The sequence below is a fragment of the Anabrus simplex genome, chromosome 11 (assembly GCF_040414725.1).
Source record: "Anabrus simplex isolate iqAnaSimp1 chromosome 11, ASM4041472v1, whole genome shotgun sequence".
Classification (NCBI taxonomy): domain Eukaryota; kingdom Metazoa; phylum Arthropoda; class Insecta; order Orthoptera; family Tettigoniidae; genus Anabrus; species Anabrus simplex.
Window position 1 is genome coordinate 113119575 of NC_090275.1, and position 24937 is coordinate 113144511.

A 24937-nucleotide genomic window follows, 5' to 3' on the forward strand; every position below is an offset into this window, starting at 1 on the left:
TGAACTGGAGACCCGAACAACTACATGTACGCAGCCGCTAGCAGTTTTCAGTGAACTGGAGACCCGAACACCTACAGGTATACAGACTAGCAGTACTTAGTGAACTGGAGACCTGAACAATTACAGGTATAGAGCCGCTAGCAGTTTTCAGTGAACTGGAGACCCGAACAATTACAGGTATACAGCATCTAGCAGTAGTTAGGGAACTGGAGACCTGAACAATTACAGGTATACAGCATCTAGCAGTAGTTAGTGAACTGGAGACCCGAACAATTACAGGTATATAGCCGCTAGCATTAGTTAGGGAACTGGAGACCTGAACAACTACAGGTATACAGCCGCTAGTAGTAGTTAGAGGACTGGAGACCTGAACAATTACAGGTATAGAGCCGCTAGCAGTAGTTAGTGAACTGGAGACCAGAACAATTACAGGTATACAGCCGCTGGCAGTAGTTAGTGGACTAAAGACCCGAACAATTACAGGTATACAGACGCTAGCAGTAGTTAGTGAACTGGAGACCCGAACAATTACAGGTATACAGCATCTAGCAGTAGTTAGTGAACTGGAGACCCGAATAATTACAGGTATATAGCCGCTAGCAGTAGTTAGTGAACTGGAGACCCGAACAATTACAGGTGTTGAGCATCTAGCAATAGTTAGTGAACTGGAGACCCGAACAATTACAGGTATACAGCCGCTAGCAGTAGTTAAGGAACTGGAGACCTGAACAATTACAGGTATATAGCCGCTAGCATTAGTTAGGGAACCGGAGACCTGAACAATTACAGATATACAGCCGCTAGCAGTAGTTAGGGAACTGGAGACCCGAACAATTACAGATATACAGCATCTAGCAATAGTTAGTGAACTGGAGACCCGAACAATTACAGGTGTTGAGCATCTAGCAGTAGTTACTGAACTGGAGACCCGAACAATTACAGGTATACAGCCGCTAGCAGTAGTTAGTGAACTGGAGACCCGAACAATTACAGGTATATAGCATTTAGCAGTAGTTAGTGAACTGGAGACCCGAACATTTAAAGGTATACAGCATCTAGCAGTAGTTAGTGAACTGAAGACCCGAACAATTACAGGTATACAGCATCTAGCAGTAGTTAGGGAACTGGTGACCTGAACAATTACAGGTATATAGCCGCTAGCAATAGTTATCGAACTGGACACCTGAACAATTACAGGTATACAGCCGCTAGCAGTAGTTAAGGAACTGGAGACCTGAACAATTACAGGTATATAGCCGCTAGCATTAGTTAGGGAACCGGAGACCTGAACAATTACAGATATACAGCCGCTAGCAGTAGTTAGGGAACTGGAGACCTGAACAATTACAGGTATACAGCATCTAGCAGTATTTAGTGAACTGGAGACCTGAACAATTACAGGTATACAGCATCTAGCAGTAGTTAGGGAACTGGTGACCTGAACAATTACAGGTATATAGCCGCTAGCAATAGTTAGGGAACTGGACACCTGAACAATAACAGGTATACAGCCGCTAGCAGTAGTTAGGGAACTGGAGACCTGAACAATTACAGGTATATAGCCGCTAGCATTAGTTAGGGAACCGGAGACCTGAACAATTACAGATATACAGCCGCTAGCAGTAGTTAGGGAACTGGAGACCTGAACATTTACAGGTATACAGCCGCTAGCATTAGTTAGGGAACTGTAGACCCGAACAATTACAAGTATATAGCCGCTATCATTAGTTAGGGAACTGGAGACCCGAATAATTACAGGTATACAGCATCTAGCTGTAGTTAGGGATCTGGAGACCCGAATATTTACAGGTATACAGCCGCTAGCATTAGTTAGTGAACTGGAGACCCGAACAATTACAGGTGTAAAGCCGCTAGCAGTAGTTAGTGAAGTGGAGACCAGAACAATTACAGGTATATAGCCGCTAGCATTAGTTAGTGAACTGGAGACCCGAACATTTACAGGTATACAGCCGCTAGCAGTAGTTAGTGAACTGGAGACCCGAACATTTACAGGTATACAGCATCTAGCAGTAGTTTAGGAACTGGAGACCTGAACAACTACATGTATACAGCATCTAGCATTAGTTAGGGGACTGGAGACCCGAACATTTACAGGTATACAGCCGCTAGCATTAGTTAGGGAACTGGAAACCCGAACATTTACAGGTATACAGCATCTAGCAGTAGTTAGTGAACTGGAGACCCGACCAATTACAGGAATACCGCCGCTAGCAGTAGTTAGTGAAGTGGAGATAAGAACAATTACAGGTATATAGCCGCTAACATTAGTTAGTGAAGTGGAGACCAGAACAATTACAGGTATACAGCCGCTAGCAGTTTTCAGTGAACTGGAGACCCAAACAATTACAGGTATACAGCCGCTAGCAGTTTTCAGTGAACTGGAGACTTGAACAATTACAGGTATAGAGCCGCTAGCTGTTTTCAGTGGACTGGAGACGCGAACAATTACATGTATACAGCATCTAGCAGTAGTTAGTGAACTGGAGACCTGAACAATTACAGGTATACAGCCGCTGGCAGTTTTCAGTGAACTGGAGCCCCGAACAATTACAGGTATAGAGCCGCCAGCAGTTTTCAGTGGACTGGAGACCAGAACAATTACAGATATACAGCATCTAGCAGTAGTTAGTGAACTGGAGACCCGAACAATTACAGGTATACAGCCGCTAGCCGTTTTCAGTGAACTGGATTCCCGAACAATTACATGTACACAGCATCTAGCAGTAGTCAGTGAACTTGAGACCCGAACAACTACATGTACGCAGCCGCTAGCAGTTTTCAGTGAACTGGAGACCCGAACAATTCCAGGTATACAGCATCTAGCAGTAGTTAGTGAACTGGAGACCTGAACAATTACAGGTATACAGCCGCTAGCAGTTTTCAGTGAACTGGAGACCCGTACAATTACAGGTATACAGCATCTAGCAGTAGTTAGAGAACTAGAGACCCGAACAATTACATGCATACAGCATCTAGCAGTAGTCAGTGAACTGGAGACCCGAACAACTACATGTACGCAGCCGCTAGCAGTTTTCTGTGAACTGGAGACCCGAACAATTACAGGTATACAGCATCTAGCAGTAGTTAGTGAACTGGAGACCTGAACAATTACAGGTATATAGCCGCTAGCAGTTTTCAGTGAACTGGAGACCCGAACAATTACAGGTATACAGCATCTAGCAGTAGTTAGGGAACTGGAGACCTGAACAATTACAGGTATACAGCATCTAGCAGTAGTTAGTGAACTGGAGACCCGAACAATTACAGGTATACAGCATCTAGCAGTAGATAGTGAACTGGAGACCCGAACAATTACAGGTATATAGCCGCTAGCATTATTTAGGGAACTGGAGACCTGAACAACTACAGGTATACAGCCGCTAGTAGTAGTTAGAGGACTGGAGACCTGAACAATTACAGGTATACAGCCGTTAGCAGTAGTTAGTGAACTGGAGACCTGAACAATTACAGGTATACAGCCGCTAGCAGTAGTTAGTGGACTAAAGACCCGAACAATTACAGGTATACAGCCGCTAGCAGTAGTTAGTGAACTGGAGACCCGAACAATTACAGGTATACAGCATCTAGCAGTAGTTAGTGAACTGGAGACCCGAATAATTACAGGTATATAGCCGCTAGCAGTAGTTAGTGAACTGGAGACCCGAACAATTACAGGTGTTGAGCATCTAGCAGTAGTTAGTGAACTGGAGACCCGAACAATTACAGGTGTTGAGCATCTAGCAGTAGTTACTGAACTGGAGACCTGAACAATTACAGGTATACAGCCGCTAGCAGTAGTTAGTGAATTGGAGACCCGAACAATTACAGGTATATAGCATTTAGCAGTAGTTAGTGAACTGGAGACCCGAACAATTACAGGTATACAGCATCTAGCAGTAGTTAGTGAACTGGAGACCAGAACAATTACAGGTATACAGCATCTAGCAGTAGTTAGTGAACTGGAGACCCGAACAATTACAGGTATACAGCATCTAGCAGTAGTTAGTGAACTGGAGACCCGAACAATTACAGGTATACAGCATCTAGCAGTAGTTAGTGAACTGGAGACCCGAACAATTACAGGTATACAGCCGCTAGCAGTAGTTAGTGAAGTGGAGAACTAGAAAAATTTCAGGTATACAGCATCTAGCAGTAGTTAGTGAACTGGAGACCCGAACAATTACGGGTATACACCCGCTAGCAGTAGTCAGTGAACTGGAGACCCGAACAATTACAGGTGTTGAGCATCTAGCAGTAGTTAGTGAGCTGGAGACCCGAACAATTACAGGTATATATCCGCTTGCATTAGTTAGGGAACTGGAGACAGAACAATTACAGGTATACAGCCGCTAGCAGTAGTTAGTGAACTGGAGACCCGAACAATTACAGGTGTTGAGCATCTACCAGTAGTTAGTGAACTGGAGACCCGAACAATTACAGGTATACAGCCGCTAGCAGTAGTTTGTGAACTGGAGACCCGAACAATTACAGGTATATAGCATTTAGCAGTAGTTAGTGAACTGGAGACCCGAACAATTACAGGTATACAGCATCTAGCAGTAGTTAGTGAACTGGAGACCCGAACAATTACAGGTATACAGCATCTAGCAGTAGTTAGTGAACTGGAGACCCGAACAATTACAGGTATACAGCCGCTAGCAGTAGTTAGTGAAGTGGAGACCTAGAAAAATTTCAGGTATACAGCATCTAGCAGTAGTTAGTGAACTGGAGACCCGAACAATTACGGGTATACACCCGCTAGCAGTAGTTAGTGAACTGGAGACCGAACAATTACAGGTATACAGCATCTAGCAGTAGTTAGTGAACTGGAGACCTGAACAATTACAGGTATACAGCCGCTAGCAGTTTTCAGTGAACTGGAGACCCGAACAATTACAGGTATAGAGCCGCTAGCTGTTTTCAGTGAACTGGAGACCCGAACAATTACAGGTATAGAGCATCTAGCAAGAGTTAGGGAACTGGAGACCTGAACAATTACAGGTATACAGCATCTAGCAGTAGTTAGTGAACTGGAGACCCGAACAATTACAGATATACAGCATCTAGCAGTACTTAGTGAACTGGAGACCCGAACAATTACAGGTATACAGCATCTAGCAGTAGTTAGTGAACTGGAGACCCGAACAATTACAGGTATATAGCCGCTAGCATTAGTTAGGGAACTGGAGACCTGAACAATTACAGGTATACAGCCGCTAGCAGTAGTTAGTGAACTGGAGACCCGAACAATTACAGGTATACAGCCGCTAGCATTAGTTAGTGGACTGGAGACCCGAACAATTACAGGTATACAGCATCTAGCAGTAGTTAGTGAACTGGAGAAACGAACAATTACAGGTATACAGCCGCTAGCAGTAGTTAGTGGACTGGAGACCCGAACAATTACAGGTGTTGAGCATCTAGCAGTAGTTAGTGAACTGGAGACCCGAACAAATACAGCTATACAGCATCTAGCAGTAGTTAGTGAACTGGAGACCCTAACAACTACAGGTATACAGCATCTAGCAGTAGTTAGTGAACTGGAGACCCGAACAATTACAGGTATACTGCCGCTAGCAGTTTTCAGTGAACTGGAGACCCGAACAATTACAGGTATAGAGCCGCTAGCTGTTTTCAGTGAACTGGAGACCCGAACAATTACAGGTGTTGAGCATCTAGCAGTAGTTAGTGAACTGGAGACCCGAACAATTACAGGTATACAGCATCTAGCAGTAGTTAGTGAACTGGAGACCCGAATAATTACAGGTATATAGCCGCTAGCACTAGTTAGTGAACTGGAGACCCGAACAATTACAGGTGTTGAGCATCTAGCAGTAGTTAGTGAACTGGAGACCCGAACAATTACAGGTATACAGCATCTAGCAGTAGTTAGTGAACTGGAGACCCTAACAATTACAGGTATACAGCATCTAGCAGTAGTTAGTGAACTGGAGACCCTAACAATTACATGTATACAGCATCTAGCAGTAGTCAGTGAACTGGAGACCCGAACAACTACATGTACGCAGCCGCTAGCAGTTTTCAGTGAACTGGAGACCCGAACAATTACAGGTATACAGCATCTAGCAGTAGTTAGTGAACTGGAGACCCGAACAATTACAGGTATACAGCATCTAGCAATAGTTAGTGAACTGGAGACCCGAACAATTACAGGTATATAGCCGCTAGCATTAGTTAGGGAACTGGAGACCTGAACAACTACAGGTATACAGCCGCTAGTAGTAGTTAGAGGACTGGAGACCTGAACAATTACAGGTATACAGCCGCTAGCAGTAGTTAGTGAACTGGAGACCTGAACAATTACAGGTATACAGCCGCTAGCAGTAGTTAGTGGACTAGAGACCCGAACAATTACAGGTATACAGCCGCTAGCAGTAGTTAGTGAACTGGAGACCCGAACAATTACAGGTATACAGCCGCTAGCAGTAGTTAGTGAACTGGAGACCCGAACAATTACAGGTGTTGAGCATCTAGCAGTAGTTAGTGAACTGGAGACCCGAACAATTACAGGTATACAGCATCTAGCAGTAGTTAGTGAACTGGAGACCCGAACAATTACAGGTATACAGCATCTAGCAGTAGTTATTGAACAGGAGACCCGAACAATTACAGGTATACAGCATCTAGCAGTAGTTAGTGAACTGGAGACCCTAACAATTACAGGTATACAGCATCTAGCAGTAGTTAGTGAACTGGAGACCCGAACAATTACAGGTATACAGCCGCTAGCAGTAGTTAGTGAAGTGGAGACCTAGAAAAATTTCAGGTATACAGCATCTAGCAGTAGTTAGTGAGCTGGAGACCCGAACAATTACGGGTATACACCCGCTAGCAGTAGTCAGTGAACTGGAGACCCGAACAATTACAAGTGTTGAGCATCTAGCAGTAGTTAGTGAGCTGGAGACCCGAACAATTACAGGTGTTGAGCATCTAGCAGTAGTTAGTGAACTGGAGACCCGAACAATTACAGGTGTTGAGCATCTAGCAGTAGTTAGTGAGCTGGAGACCCGAACAATTACGGGTATACACCCGCTAGCAATAGTTAGTGAACTGGAGACCCGAACAATTACAGGTGTTGAGCATCTAGCAGTAGTCAGTGAACTGGAGACCCGAACAATTACAGGTGTTGAGCATCTAGCAGTAGTTAGTGAGCTGGAGACCCGAACAATTACAGGTGTTGAGCATCTAGCAGTAGTTACTGAACTGGAGACCCGAACAATTACAGGTATATAGCCGCTTGCATTAGTTAGGGAACTGGAGACAGAACAATTACAGGTATACAGCATCTAGCAGTAGTTAGTGAACTGGAGACCCGAACAATTACAGGTATACAGCCGCTAGCAGTAGTTATTGAAGTGGAGACCTAGAAAAATTTCAGGTATACAGCATCTAGCAGTAGTTAGTGAACTGGAGACCCGAACAATTACAGGTATACAGCCGCTAGCAGTAGTTATTGAAGTGGAGACCTAGAAAAATTTCAGGTATACAGCATCTAGCAGTAGTTAGTGAACTGGAGACCCGAAAAATTACGGGTATACACCCGCTAGCAGTAGTTAGTGAACTGGAGACCGAACAATTACAGGTATACAGCCGCTAGCAGTTTTCAGTGAACTGGAGACCCGAACAATTACAGGTATAGAGCCGCTAGCTGTTTTCAGTGAACTGAAGACCCGAACAATTACAGGTATAGAGCATCTAGCAGTAGTTAGGGAACTGGAGACCTGAACAATTACAGGTATACAGCATCTAGCAGTAGTTAGTGAATTGGAGACCTGAACAATTACAGGTATAGAGCATCTAGCAGTAGTTAGGGAACTGGAGACCTGAACAATTACAGGTATACAGCATCTAGCAGTAGTTAGTGAACTGGAGACCCGAACAATTACAGGTATACAGCATCTAGCAGTAGTTAGTGAATTGGAGACCTGAACAATTACAGGTATACAGCATCTAGCAGTAGTTAGGGAACTGGTGACCTGAACAATTACAGGTATATAGCCGCTAGCAATAGTTAGGGAACTGGACACCTGAACAATAACAGGTATACAGCCGCTAGCAGTAGTTAGGGAACTGGAGACCTGAACAATTACAGGTATATAGCCGCTAGCATTAGTTAGGGAACCGGAGACCTGAACAATTACAGATATACAGCCGCTAGCAGTAGTTAGGGAACTGGAGACCTGAACATTTACAGGTATACAGCCGCTAGCATTAGTTAGGGAACTGTAGACCCGAACAATTACAAGTATATAGCCGCTATCATTAGTTAGGGAACTGGAGACCCGAATAATTACAGGTATACAGCATCTAGCTGTAGTTAGGGATCTGGAGACCCGAATATTTACAGGTATACAGCCGCTAGCATTAGTTAGTGAACTGGAGACCCGAACAATTACAGGTGTAAAGCCGCTAGCAGTAGTTAGTGAAGTGGAGACCAGAACAATTACAGGTATATAGCCGCTAGCATTAGTTAGTGAACTGGAGACCCGAACATTTACAGGTATACAGCCGCTAGCAGTAGTTAGTGAACTGGAGACCCGAACATTTACAGGTATACAGCATCTAGCAGTAGTTTAGGAACTGGAGACCTGAACAACTACATGTATACAGCATCTAGCATTAGTTAGGGGACTGGAGACCCGAACATTTACAGGTATACAGCCGCTAGCATTAGTTAGGGAACTGGAAACCCGAACATTTACAGGTATACAGCATCTAGCAGTAGTTAGTGAACTGGAGACCCGACCAATTACAGGAATACCGCCGCTAGCAGTAGTTAGTGAAGTGGAGATAAGAACAATTACAGGTATATAGCCGCTAACATTAGTTAGTGAAGTGGAGACCAGAACAATTACAGGTATACAGCCGCTAGCAGTTTTCAGTGAACTGGAGACCCAAACAATTACAGGTATACAGCCGCTAGCAGTTTTCAGTGAACTGGAGACTTGAACAATTACAGGTATAGAGCCGCTAGCTGTTTTCAGTGGACTGGAGACGCGAACAATTACATGTATACAGCATCTAGCAGTAGTTAGTGAACTGGAGACCTGAACAATTACAGGTATACAGCCGCTGGCAGTTTTCAGTGAACTGGAGCCCCGAACAATTACAGGTATAGAGCCGCCAGCAGTTTTCAGTGGACTGGAGACCAGAACAATTACAGATATACAGCATCTAGCAGTAGTTAGTGAACTGGAGACCCGAACAATTACAGGTATACAGCCGCTAGCCGTTTTCAGTGAACTGGATTCCCGAACAATTACATGTACACAGCATCTAGCAGTAGTCAGTGAACTTGAGACCCGAACAACTACATGTACGCAGCCGCTAGCAGTTTTCAGTGAACTGGAGACCCGAACAATTCCAGGTATACAGCATCTAGCAGTAGTTAGTGAACTGGAGACCTGAACAATTACAGGTATACAGCCGCTAGCAGTTTTCAGTGAACTGGAGACCCGTACAATTACAGGTATACAGCATCTAGCAGTAGTTAGAGAACTAGAGACCCGAACAATTACATGCATACAGCATCTAGCAGTAGTCAGTGAACTGGAGACCCGAACAACTACATGTACGCAGCCGCTAGCAGTTTTCTGTGAACTGGAGACCCGAACAATTACAGGTATACAGCATCTAGCAGTAGTTAGTGAACTGGAGACCTGAACAATTACAGGTATATAGCCGCTAGCAGTTTTCAGTGAACTGGAGACCCGAACAATTACAGGTATACAGCATCTAGCAGTAGTTAGGGAACTGGAGACCTGAACAATTACAGGTATACAGCATCTAGCAGTAGTTAGTGAACTGGAGACCCGAACAATTACAGGTATACAGCATCTAGCAGTAGATAGTGAACTGGAGACCCGAACAATTACAGGTATATAGCCGCTAGCATTATTTAGGGAACTGGAGACCTGAACAACTACAGGTATACAGCCGCTAGTAGTAGTTAGAGGACTGGAGACCTGAACAATTACAGGTATACAGCCGTTAGCAGTAGTTAGTGAACTGGAGACCTGAACAATTACAGGTATACAGCCGCTAGCAGTAGTTAGTGGACTAAAGACCCGAACAATTACAGGTATACAGCCGCTAGCAGTAGTTAGTGAACTGGAGACCCGAACAATTACAGGTATACAGCATCTAGCAGTAGTTAGTGAACTGGAGACCCGAATAATTACAGGTATATAGCCGCTAGCAGTAGTTAGTGAACTGGAGACCCGAACAATTACAGGTGTTGAGCATCTAGCAGTAGTTAGTGAACTGGAGACCCGAACAATTACAGGTGTTGAGCATCTAGCAGTAGTTACTGAACTGGAGACCTGAACAATTACAGGTATACAGCCGCTAGCAGTAGTTAGTGAATTGGAGACCCGAACAATTACAGGTATATAGCATTTAGCAGTAGTTAGTGAACTGGAGACCCGAACAATTACAGGTATACAGCATCTAGCAGTAGTTAGTGAACTGGAGACCAGAACAATTACAGGTATACAGCATCTAGCAGTAGTTAGTGAACTGGAGACCCGAACAATTACAGGTATACAGCATCTAGCAGTAGTTAGTGAACTGGAGACCCGAACAATTACAGGTATACAGCATCTAGCAGTAGTTAGTGAACTGGAGACCCGAACAATTACAGGTATACAGCCGCTAGCAGTAGTTAGTGAAGTGGAGAACTAGAAAAATTTCAGGTATACAGCATCTAGCAGTAGTTAGTGAACTGGAGACCCGAACAATTACGGGTATACACCCGCTAGCAGTAGTCAGTGAACTGGAGACCCGAACAATTACAGGTGTTGAGCATCTAGCAGTAGTTAGTGAGCTGGAGACCCGAACAATTACAGGTATATATCCGCTTGCATTAGTTAGGGAACTGGAGACAGAACAATTACAGGTATACAGCCGCTAGCAGTAGTTAGTGAACTGGAGACCCGAACAATTACAGGTGTTGAGCATCTACCAGTAGTTAGTGAACTGGAGACCCGAACAATTACAGGTATACAGCCGCTAGCAGTAGTTTGTGAACTGGAGACCCGAACAATTACAGGTATATAGCATTTAGCAGTAGTTAGTGAACTGGAGACCCGAACAATTACAGGTATACAGCATCTAGCAGTAGTTAGTGAACTGGAGACCCGAACAATTACAGGTATACAGCATCTAGCAGTAGTTAGTGAACTGGAGACCCGAACAATTACAGGTATACAGCCGCTAGCAGTAGTTAGTGAAGTGGAGACCTAGAAAAATTTCAGGTATACAGCATCTAGCAGTAGTTAGTGAACTGGAGACCCGAACAATTACGGGTATACACCCGCTAGCAGTAGTTAGTGAACTGGAGACCGAACAATTACAGGTATACAGCATCTAGCAGTAGTTAGTGAACTGGAGACCTGAACAATTACAGGTATACAGCCGCTAGCAGTTTTCAGTGAACTGGAGACCCGAACAATTACAGGTATAGAGCCGCTAGCTGTTTTCAGTGAACTGGAGACCCGAACAATTACAGGTATAGAGCATCTAGCAAGAGTTAGGGAACTGGAGACCTGAACAATTACAGGTATACAGCATCTAGCAGTAGTTAGTGAACTGGAGACCCGAACAATTACAGATATACAGCATCTAGCAGTACTTAGTGAACTGGAGACCCGAACAATTACAGGTATACAGCATCTAGCAGTAGTTAGTGAACTGGAGACCCGAACAATTACAGGTATATAGCCGCTAGCATTAGTTAGGGAACTGGAGACCTGAACAATTACAGGTATACAGCCGCTAGCAGTAGTTAGTGAACTGGAGACCCGAACAATTACAGGTATACAGCCGCTAGCATTAGTTAGTGGACTGGAGACCCGAACAATTACAGGTATACAGCATCTAGCAGTAGTTAGTGAACTGGAGAAACGAACAATTACAGGTATACAGCCGCTAGCAGTAGTTAGTGGACTGGAGACCCGAACAATTACAGGTGTTGAGCATCTAGCAGTAGTTAGTGAACTGGAGACCCGAACAAATACAGCTATACAGCATCTAGCAGTAGTTAGTGAACTGGAGACCCTAACAACTACAGGTATACAGCATCTAGCAGTAGTTAGTGAACTGGAGACCCGAACAATTACAGGTATACTGCCGCTAGCAGTTTTCAGTGAACTGGAGACCCGAACAATTACAGGTATAGAGCCGCTAGCTGTTTTCAGTGAACTGGAGACCCGAACAATTACAGGTGTTGAGCATCTAGCAGTAGTTAGTGAACTGGAGACCCGAACAATTACAGGTATACAGCATCTAGCAGTAGTTAGTGAACTGGAGACCCGAATAATTACAGGTATATAGCCGCTAGCACTAGTTAGTGAACTGGAGACCCGAACAATTACAGGTGTTGAGCATCTAGCAGTAGTTAGTGAACTGGAGACCCGAACAATTACAGGTATACAGCATCTAGCAGTAGTTAGTGAACTGGAGACCCTATCAATTACAGGTATACAGCATCTAGCAGTAGTTAGTGAACTGGAGACCCTAACAATTACATGTATACAGCATCTAGCAGTAGTCAGTGAACTGGAGACCCGAACAACTACATGTACGCAGCCGCTAGCAGTTTTCAGTGAACTGGAGACCCGAACAATTACAGGTATACAGCATCTAGCAGTAGTTAGTGAACTGGAGACCCGAACAATTACAGGTATACAGCATCTAGCAATAGTTAGTGAACTGGAGACCCGAACAATTACAGGTATATAGCCGCTAGCATTAGTTAGGGAACTGGAGACCTGAACAACTACAGGTATACAGCCGCTAGTAGTAGTTAGAGGACTGGAGACCTGAACAATTACAGGTATACAGCCGCTAGCAGTAGTTAGTGAACTGGAGACCTGAACAATTACAGGTATACAGCCGCTAGCAGTAGTTAGTGGACTAGAGACCCGAACAATTACAGGTATACAGCCGCTAGCAGTAGTTAGTGAACTGGAGACCCGAACAATTACAGGTATACAGCCGCTAGCAGTAGTTAGTGAACTGGAGACCCGAACAATTACAGGTGTTGAGCATCTAGCAGTAGTTAGTGAACTGGAGACCCGAACAATTACAGGTATACAGCATCTAGCAGTAGTTAGTGAACTGGAGACCCGAACAATTACAGGTATACAGCATCTAGCAGTAGTTATTGAACAGGAGACCCGAACAATTACAGGTATACAGCATCTAGCAGTAGTTAGTGAACTGGAGACCCTAACAATTACAGGTATACAGCATCTAGCAGTAGTTAGTGAACTGGAGACCCGAACAATTACAGGTATACAGCCGCTAGCAGTAGTTAGTGAAGTGGAGACCTAGAAAAATTTCAGGTATACAGCATCTAGCAGTAGTTAGTGAGCTGGAGACCCGAACAATTACGGGTATACACCCGCTAGCAGTAGTCAGTGAACTGGAGACCCGAACAATTACAAGTGTTGAGCATCTAGCAGTAGTTAGTGAGCTGGAGACCCGAACAATTACAGGTGTTGAGCATCTAGCAGTAGTTAGTGAACTGGAGACCCGAACTATTACAGGTGTTGAGCATCTAGCAGTAGTTAGTGAGCTGGAGACCCGAACAATTACGGGTATACACCCGCTAGCAATAGTTAGTGAACTGGAGACCCGAACAATTACAGGTGTTGAGCATCTAGCAGTAGTCAGTGAACTGGAGACCCGAACAATTACAGGTGTTGAGCATCTAGCAGTAGTTAGTGAGCTGGAGACCCGAACAATTACAGGTGTTGAGCATCTAGCAGTAGTTACTGAACTGGAGACCCGAACAATTACAGGTATATAGCCGCTTGCATTAGTTAGGGAACTGGAGACAGAACAATTACAGGTATACAGCATCTAGCAGTAGTTAGTGAACTGGAGACCCGAACAATTACAGGTATACAGCCGCTAGCAGTAGTTATTGAAGTGGAGACCTAGAAAAATTTCAGGTATACAGCATCTAGCAGTAGTTAGTGAACTGGAGACCCGAACAATTACAGGTATACAGCCGCTAGCAGTAGTTATTGAAGTGGAGACCTAGAAAAATTTCAGGTATACAGCATCTAGCAGTAGTTAGTGAACTGGAGACCCGAAAAATTACGGGTATACACCCGCTAGCAGTAGTTAGTGAACTGGAGACCGAACAATTACAGGTATACAGCCGCTAGCAGTTTTCAGTGGACTGGAGACCCGAACAATTACAGGTATAGAGCCGCTAGCTGTTTTCAGTGAACTGAAGACCCGAACAATTACAGGTATAGAGCATCTAGCAGTAGTTAGGGAACTGGAGACCTGAACAATTACAGGTATACAGCATCTAGCAGTAGTTAGTGAATTGGAGACCTGAACAATTACAGGTATAGAGCATCTAGCAGTAGTTAGGGAACTGGAGACCTGAACAATTACAGGTATACAGCATCTAGCAGTAGTTAGTGAACTGGAGACCCGAACAATTACAGGTATACAGCATCTAGCAGTAGTTAGTGAATTGGAGACCTGAACAATTACAGGTATACAGCCGCTAGCAGTTTTCAGTGAACTGGAGACCCGAACAATTACAGGTATAGAGCCGCTAGCTGTTTTCAGTGAACTGAAGACCCGAACAATTACAGGTATAGAGCATCTAGCAGTAGTTAGGGAACTGGAGACCTGAACAATTACAGGTATACAGCATCTAGCAGTAGTTAGAGAACTGGAGACCCGAACAATTACAGGTATACAGCATCTAGCAGTAGTTAGTGAACTGGAGACCCGAACAACTACAGGTATACAGCATCTAGCAGTAGTTAGTGAACTGGAGACCCGAACAATTACAGGTATACAGTCGCTAGCAGTAGTTAGTGAACTGGAGACCCGAACAATTACAGGTGTTGAGCATCTAGCAGTAGTTAGTGAACTGGAGAAACGAACAATTACATGTATACAGCCGCTAGCAGTAGTTAGTGGACTGGAGACCCGAACAATTACAGGTGTTGAGCATCTAGCAGTAGTTAGTGAACTGGAGACCCGAACAATTACAGGTATACAGCCGCTAGCAGTAGTTAGTGAACTGGAGACCCGAACAATTACAGGTATACAGCCGCTAGCAGTAGTTAGTGAACTGGAGACCCGAACAATTACAGGTGTTGAGCATCTAGCAGTAGTTAGTGAACTGGAGAAACGAACAATTACATGTATACAGCCGCTAGCAGTAGTTAGTGGACTGGAGACCCGAACAATTACAGGTGTTGAGCATCTAGCAGTAGTTAGTGAACTGGAGACCCGAACAATTACAGGTATACAGCATCTAGCAGTAGTTAGTGAACTGGAGACCCGAACAATTACAGGTATACAGCCGCTAGCACTAGTTAGTGAACTGGAGACCCGAACAATTACAAGTATACAGCCGCTAGCAGTAGTTAGTGAACTGGAGACCCGAACAATTACAGGTATACAGCATCTAGCAGTAGTTGGTGAACTGGAGACCCGAACAATTACAGGTATACAGCATCTAGCAGTAGTTAGTGACCTGGAGACCCGAACAATTACAGGTATACAGCCGCTAGCACTAGTTAGTGAACTGGAGACCCGAACAATTACAAGTATACAGCCGCTAGCAGTAGTTAGTGAACTGGACACCCGAACAATTACGGGTATACAGCCGCTAGCAGCAGTTAGTGAACTGGAGACCCTAACAACTACAGGTATACAGCATCTAGCAGTAGTTAGTGAACTGGAGACCCGAACAATTACAGGTATACTGCCGCTAGCAGTTTTCAGTGAACTGGAGACCGAACAATTACAGGTATAGAGCCGCTAGCTGTTTTCAGTGAACTGGAGACCCGAACAATTACAGGTGTTGAGCATCTAGCAGTAGTTAGTGAACTGGAGACCAGAACAATTACAGGTATATAGCCGCTAGCAGTAGTTAGTGAACTGGAGACCCGAACAATTACAGGTATACAGCCGCTAGCAGTAGTTAGTGAACTGGAGACCTGAACAATTACAGGTATGCAGCCGCTAGCAGTTGTTAGTGAACTGGAGACCTGAACACTTACAGGTATACAGCCGCTAGCAGTAGTTAGTGAACTGGAGACCCGAACAATTACAGTTGTTGAGCATCTAGCAGTAGTTAGTGAACTGGAGACCCGAACAATTACAGGTATACAGCCGCTAGCAGTAGTTAGTGAACTGGAGACCCGAACAATTACAGGTATACAGCCGCTAGCAGTAGTTAGTGAACTGGAGACCCGAACAATTACAGGTATACAGCATCTTGCAGTAGTTAGAGAATTGGAGACCCGAACAATTACAGGTATATAGCCGCTAGCATTAGTTAGTGAACTGGAGACCTGAACAATTACAGGTATACAGCCGCTAGCAGCAGTTAGTGAACTGGAGACCCGAACAATTACAGGTATACAGCCGCTAGCAGTAGCTAGTGAACTGGAGACCAAACCAATTATAGGTTTTGAGCATCTAGCAGTAGTTAGTGAACTGGAGAAACGAACAAATACAGGTATACAGCCGCTAACAGTGGTTAGTGGACTGGAGACCCGAACAATTACAGGTGTTGAGCATCTAGCAGTAGTTAGTGAACTGGAGACCCGAACAATTACAGGTATACAGCCGCTGGCAGTTTTCATTGAACTGGAGACCCGAACAATTACAGGTATACAGCCGCTAGCAGTAGTTAGTGAACTGGAGACCTGAGCAATTACAGGTATACAGCCGCTAGCAGTAGTTAGTGGACTGGAGACCCGAACAATTACAGGTATACAGCCGCTAGCAGTAGTTAGTGAACTGGAGACCCGAGCAATTACAGGTATACAGCATCTAGCAGTAGTTAGCGAACTGGAGACCCGAACAATTACAGGTATATAGCCGCTAGCATTAGTTAGGGAACTGGAGACCTGAACAATTACAGGTATACAGCCGCTAGCAGTAGTTAGTGAACTGGAGACCCGAACAATTACAGGTATACAGCATCTAGCAGTAGTTAGTGAACTGGAGACCCGAACAATTACAGGTATACAGCATCTAGCAGTAGTTAGAGAATTGGAGACCCGAACAATTACAGGTATATAGCCGCTAGCATTAGTTAGTGAACTGGAGACCTGAACAATTACAGGTATACAGCCGCTAGCAGTAGTTAGTGAACTGGAGACCCGAACAATTACAGGTATACAGCCGCTAGCAGTAGTTAGTGAACTGGAGACCCGAACAATTACAGGTTTTGAGCATCTAGCAGTAGTTAGTGAACTGGAGAAACGAACAATTACAGGTATTCAGCATCTAGCAGTAGTTAGTGGACTGGAGACCCGAACAATTACAGGTGTTGAGCATCTAGCAGTAGTTAGTGAACTGGAGACCCGAACAATTACAGGTATACAGCATCTAGCAGTAGTTAGTGAACTGGAGACCCGAACAATTACAGGTATACACCAGCTAGCAGTAGTTAGTGACCTGGAGACCCGAACAATTACAGGTACAGAGGCACTAGCAGTAGTTAGTGAACTGGAGACCCGAACAATTACAGGTATACAGCCGCTAGCAGTGGTTAGTGGACTGGAGACCCGAACAATTGCAGGTGTTGAGCATCTAGCAGTAGTTCGTGAACTGGAGACCCGAACAATTACAGGTATACAGCCGCTAGCAGTAGTTAGTGAACTGGAGACCCGAACAATTACAGGTATACAGCATCTAGCAGTAGTTAGTGAACTGGAGACCCGAACAATTACAGGTATACAGCATCTAGCATTAGTTAGTGAACTGGAGACCCGAGCAATTACAGGTATACAGCCGCTAGCAGTTTTCAGTGAACTGGAGACCCGAACAATTACAGGTATAGAGCCGCTAGCTGTTTTCAGTGAACTGGAGACTCGAACAATTACAGGTATACAGCATCTAGCGGTAGTTAGTGAACTGGAGACCCGAACAATTACAGGTATACAGCCGCTAGCAGTTTTCAGTGAATTGGAGACCCGAACAATTACAGGTATAGAGCCGCTAGCTGTTTTCAGTGAACTGGAGACCCGAACAATTACAGGAATACAGCATCTAGCAGTAGTTAGTGAACTGGAGATCCGAACAATTACAGGTGTTGAGCCGCTAGCAGTAGTTAGTGGACTGGAGACCCGAACATCTACGTGTATACAGCATCTAGCAGTATTTAGTGAACTGGAGACCCGAACATTTACATGTATACAGCATCTAGCAGTAGTTAGTGAACTGGAGACCCGAACAATTACAGGTATACAGCCGCTAGCACTAGTTAGTGAACTGGAGACCCGAACATTTACAGGTATACAGCATCTAGCAGTAGTTAGGGAACTGGAGACCCGAAGAATTACAGGTATACAGCATCTAGCAATAGTTAGTGAACTGAAGACCCGAACAATTACAGGTATGTAGCCGTTAGCAGTTGTTAGGGAACTGGAGACCCGAACAATTACAGGTATGTAGCCGTTAGCAGTTTTCAGTGAATTGGAAACCCGAACAATTACAGGTATAGAGCCGTTAGCTGTTTTCAGTGAACTGAAGACCCGAACAAATACAGGTATGTAGCCGTTAGCAGTTGTTAGGGAACCGGAGACCCGAACATTTACAGGTATACAGCATCTAGCAGTAGTTAGTGAACTGGATACCCGAACAATTACAGGTGTTGAGCCGCTAGCAGTAGTTAGTGAACTGGAGACCCGAACATTTACAGGTATACAGCATCTAGCAGTAGTTAGTGAACTGGAGACCCGAACAATTACAGGTATGTAGCCGCTAGCAGTAGTTAGTGAACTGGAGATCCGAACATTTACAGGTATACAGCATCTAGCAGTAGTTAGGGAACTGGAGACCCGAAGAATTAATCTAGCAGTAGTTAGTGAACTGAAGACCCGAACAATTACAGGTATGTAGTCGTTAGCAGTAGTTAGTGAACTGGAGACCCGAACAACTACATGTATACAGCCGCTAGCAGTAGTTAGTGAACTGGAGACCCGAACAACTACATGTATACAGCCGCTAGCAGTAGTTAGTGAACTGGAGACCCGAACAATTACAGGTATGTAGCCGTTAGCAGTAGTTAGTGAACTGGAGATCCGAACAATTACAGGTATGTAGCCGTTAGCAGTAGTTAGTGAACTGGAGACCCGAACAATTACAGGTATACAGCCGCTAGCGTTAGTTAGGGAACTGGAGGCCCGAACAATTACAGGTATACAGCCGCTAGCAGTATTTAGTGAACTGGAGACCCGAACACACTCGGTCTCCGCCATACTCTAAAAGAGTTGTACTAGTTTCGTGTTATCATCAAAAAGAGAGGAACTAATATGAAAATAGAGAGAAGATACGAGGTGTAGTTTATCTGTCTCCAGACTCATCTCAAGTCAACTGCGATCTATTCTGTGTCTTTGGCATACAGTAATTGATGTCAGAATTCTTACTTACTGGGTTTCGCTATTTCAATTTCGGTGAAATATTTGAGTGAATTTCCAATCCAAGCCTCGACAGTTTCGCAACAGCCACTGATATAAAACAGGACCGTTGACTGACCCCTACTTTCATCTATGAGAAGAGCAAATCTCAAACAGGAATAGTTCCTAGAACACGCCAACAGACGGACTCGACACATGTATGCAGCTGTCCGAACTTAGGAATGCTTATTTGGAAGTCAGGACCAGTCAAGCTGTTAAATTCGGCACTTGTCTTTATCACAATCCGGCTCTGCGGTGAAGTGGTTAGTGTGATTAGCTGCCATCCTTGGAGGCCCGAGTTCGACTCCCGGCTCTGCAACGAAATTTGAAAAGGGTTGCGAGGGCTGGAACGGTGTCCACTCAGCCTTGGACGGTCAAATGAGTAGACGGGGGGTTCGATTCCCTCCTCAGCCATCCCTGAAGAGGCTTTCCGTGGTATTCAACTTCTTCCCCAGGTAAATGCCGCGATGTTACCTAACTTAAGGCCACGGCCTCTTCCTTCCATCTTCTTCATCTATTCCTTCCAATAATCCCTTCCTACTACGACGCCTTTGTTCAGTATAGCAGATGAGGCCTCCCTGGCGGGGTACGGTTGTATCCCCGACCCACAATCTGAAGCTCCAGGACACTGCCCTTGAGGCGATAGAAGCTGAATCCAAAGGAAAAACCCATCCTGGAAGGTGAACGTATGAAGAAAGAATGAAAGAAAGAAAATTTCAACATCCTAGCGTCACTGTAATTCTGTACCGATACACAGTGTCCTGTGCTTTTCTGGTAATGTTTTCGCCTGTAACCATTCCGTCTTAACAGAACTGAGTGTATCATTTTGATAGTTATCTACCTTGTGTGTTCTCTAATCTATAAGCCTGTATTAATAATCATACCAATTTCATATCTTAACTGACCTTTGCGCTGTCATGCAACGAAGCTGAGGAGTTAATAAATATATTATGCTTCAATGACATTTGGTAGGCATATCGATATATATATCAAATCCCTCACTGTCTGCCATTCACAGTGATATTGACAATGTTTCAAGGGCTGAAGTTGCTACCCGATGTAAACTGTTTTGTCTCCTTTACAAGAACAATAAAATGAAACTCTCACGAGCACGACTTTTGTGCTTTTTTAAAGGAAAACCCGTTTCTGTCAGCGAAGTTGTCTCATCGCCATTATGACATACATAGGCACACAGCTACATCTATCGGAATAAGTTCGAACTACGTACATCCAGACTTCTGTAGTCGGTTCGAGACCAGATGATCGAAAAAATATTATCATCGGAATGTCATGCGGCAGGAAGTGGTGGTGGTGGTTTACAATGTCTGAACGCTAGAATGCGCGCGCGAGAAGCCTGGATTAAGTACAAACCTCCCCTCAGTGCTCATATGGAGTGAGGGCACATGGCGCTCTTAATGGTGATTCGTCCGTCGGATGGCAACGTAAAGTCTTTCGCTGACCTCTTGGTATTTCTTGACAGGAGTAGGCTGTATCCAGGAACCGAGTTTCACCCCGTTCGTTTCTTCTCGTTAACTCCTCTGACGAGGTTGACATCAGGAAGGGCATACGGCCGTGAAACCTCGCTACGGAGACTGATTTCACTTCGTACACAGCCCCGAGGAGGAACGGGACAAGGGTCAGACGTACAAGCACGAGATAAAACGCCTTCCGCTGAGTTTGAGGAATGACATCTCAACAAATGTTTAGCTCGGATGCTTCTAGATATGATTCGGCTGAGACGGAACTTCGTATGCTTGGTTCTTTATCGACAAAATACCTCTCATTCAATGAGGTGATGTTATCATTTTGAAGTTCGGAGAAAGATGAATATTCAGCAACTTTAAGTCACAGGCCAACGGCCATAGCCATGTTGAAATACCGATCCCGTGAGATCTCCGAAGTTAAGCAACATTGGGCGTGGTCAAGATTTGGATGGGTTGCCACGCGCTGTTGGTGGGGGTCAAGGGAAAGGAGGAGCGGAAAGGAACTGGCCACCCTACCGCACGTAAACTCCGGCTCGGGACACCTCTGCGGAGGTTCGGACCTGCCTTCGGGCAGAATACACTCTTACCTTACCTTACCTTACCTTAAGTCACAGGAAAGTAAGATTAATAACTCTAAATGCGCAGACCTCTACGTCCAACATAAGAATATCAGAAGACGCGAAGTAATCACATAGGACGAGGCAACCATGGCTCCCCATTACGCCCTTTCAGCTATTAATCAGCTACTTAAAATGAACAACTTTTCACCTTCCGCTACAAAAGTGATCTTGCTTGGTGCAGACTTCCGACAATGCCTGGCAATAATTCGTCACTGTTACAGAACAGCTGTTAATCAGTCAAGTTTTAGATAGTCTACTTTATGGCCCAAAATTAAGATCTAATTTCTCTGAATGGCTTCTCAAACTTGGAAGCGGAGAACTAGGACAATAATGGCACTATCGAGATTGTACGAGATTCACTTGGTTCTTCTTTTCGTCCAAGTGAAAGCGCAATGATTTCAAAGGTAGCTAATTTTGTTTCTGTCCGAAAAATGGACAAGTTGACTTCATCAACCAATAATTTCTGAATAACTAGATAAGTAAGCAAATAGCGTACATTAACACTGACTCCATAGTATGCGAAGATGTTAATAAATGTGGTTTGTGCAATGGAAAGATAATAAATCTACGGAAGCCATTCAAAAATATCGTTCATGCGGAAATTCAGACAGACTGCGCTTCAGGAAGGAACTATTTTATTCCAAGAGTAGATTTAGTACCTGTGAATTCTGGCATAACCTCCCCCCCCCACCACCACCCCATGGCACTACAGCCCTTGAAGGGCCTTGGCGTACCAAGCGACCGCTGCTCAGCCCGAAGGGCTGCAGATTACGAGGTGTCGTGTGGTTAGCTCGATGAATCCTCTCGGCCGTTATTATCAGCTTTCTAGACCGGGGCCGCCATCTCACCGCCAGATAGCCCCTCAGTTCTAATTACGTAGGCTGAGTGGACCTCGAACCAGCCCTCAGGTCTAGGTAAAAATCCCTGACCAGGCCGGGAATCGAATCCGGGTCCTCCGGGTAAGAGGCAGGCACGCTACCCCTACACCATGGGGCCGGCTTGTGAATTCTGGCATACCATTCATTTAATGTAGCCGTCTCTCTCACACTGGATAAGTCAGCAGAACAGGAGTTCAAAGTTAGGCTATATCTCCCGACTCCAGTGTTTTGAACAGTTGTATGTAGCTTTCTCAAAAATACGCAGATCCACAGACGTCAAAGTACAACTCCAAGCTACAAGTGAACTCAGTATGGTTTAAATGGGAATACCAGAATGCCTGCTTTTATTCCATTCAAATACCATTTAAAACTTTGAAAATGTAACTTTTATTCATAAGATGTATTAATAATCACTTTACAATATCCAATTACTTTAGACATAGTAATTTCGAATGTCAAAGACAAGCTTATGAACTAGTTTGTAGTATAATTCACGTGCCGATAGCACTTTTCTTTCTTTCTTGTTGTGTCCTGCAATTTGGAATTAATGTAAACCGTATTATATTGGTAGTTATGACCGTTTAAGTTCAAACACGTCCCTTACCAATAAATGTGGTAGTTTGAAGTTCCAGCGGGATTCGCAGACAATTTGCGGCCTTTTAATAGTCAGGCATTAGAATTAGTCCGGAGAACTCGTGAGTTTTACGAGAGGGAGAGGAAATTCGTACGCTTGTATAGCCGTCTGTCACTCTGTTCCTGCTGATCAAGATCAAGATCATGATCAAACATTAGAGCTTTCAAAACGTACTGCTATTCACAGAGGGATTCGCCTCCAAGAACAGAAGGAAAAAGGGACTGGGGAACATAGCAGTAGCGGAAACGGGGTTGATAGTAGGGACTTGTTTCACAACACCCCGGGAAAGAAACAAATTAAGCTATCTCCTGTAACAGGAATTAATTCCTTCTAGGCCGATACAATACGAAGACACGTGTACGATTGTTACAGCTGAAAGTCCCTTCTGTCATTGTTATGGACAATGCACCTTACCACTCCGTAATGATGGACAAGACCCCTTCTTCGAGCGCCGTAAAGACCTGTAAGTGGAATGGCTGCAGGAAAGAAATATCCCAGCGCATATGTGTATGACTAAATTAGTTGACGAGGTAGCGAAGGAACAAGGGCACGAGGTTATTAGGCTGCCGCCGTACCACTGTCACTTCAACCTCATTGAGTTGGTACAGTATGGGGTGAAGTAAAACATTACGTACGCACTAATAACAAGTCCTTCACAATTACTGAAGTGGAAGGACTATTCCAGGAGAGTATTGCTCGAATGGATGCGGCTTTGTGGAGGAAGAAAGTTAGCCATGTCGCAACATTCATTAACTCGGCAATGGCAATACATGGCATCATCAGTGACTCTCAGGAGTTGATGATCTGCCTAGACGACGATGACAATAACAACGAAGGCGACGGTAGTGATGGCAGTGATCTGGAGGGTATCGAGCCTCTACCTTTGTGAATCAGGTATGAAAATAAGGTTTCTGAATTTTCGTAAATTTTATAGATTTTACTTGAAACCTTTTGTGTTAGCACCGGTGTATATTATTCTAACATTTGAGTGGCCCATTTGCAAAACCCGCTATATGCACTATAAGAACTTTTTGGGTATTGACTAAAAATCTGTGCAAACTATCATAAACCTGATAGAAAGCTGATTCTTTTTTTCAAAAATTCACTAAAATTAACTTGAAATATCTATATAGGATCCCATAATCTCATGAACGTAGGAATTCAGCTATTTAAATATTGATTCCACACACAACTGGTTTCGGAACTGTATAATGCATATAGCAGGTTTTGCAACTCAATGGGTAGCCATTTTGTTTTTCTGATAGTTTGCAAAGCCTACTATTTTATGATGATAAGGACTTACAAAAGGATAGAGACGGGCTTAAAAAACACCAATATTAGTGAAAAAGTGTATTTCAACGATACATTATCTGTTGATTAACATCCATTAACCTTGTAAGTGCTGAGTTACCAGTACACTGTTTGGTACTGTAACGGTTCAAATCCCGTTACAAGATGATATCTGTATTTTTATTATTTTATCTGTATTTTATTATTATTATTATTATTATTATTATTATTGTTACCGTGTTTTAGCGGTAGTTATGCGTAAAAGAAGGTGCGGGTGTGAATGGGTTTCAATCTACGAAATTATAGTGCATGTAAAATTAATTTAAAATTTAACAAGGTTATATTTTCTTTTCAAAAACAAAGCAATAACAGACATGGCAGGTACAATGTAGCAAAACAAGGGGAGTTACAATATTTACAGGTTTTGGGCTTCACGCCCTGACTTCAGCGATCAGCTCAGTTTTACCACAAACACAAGTTTTAACAGAGGGGCAGAAAACCCCATTCATCCCTAGGAGCCCCTGGCTCCGAA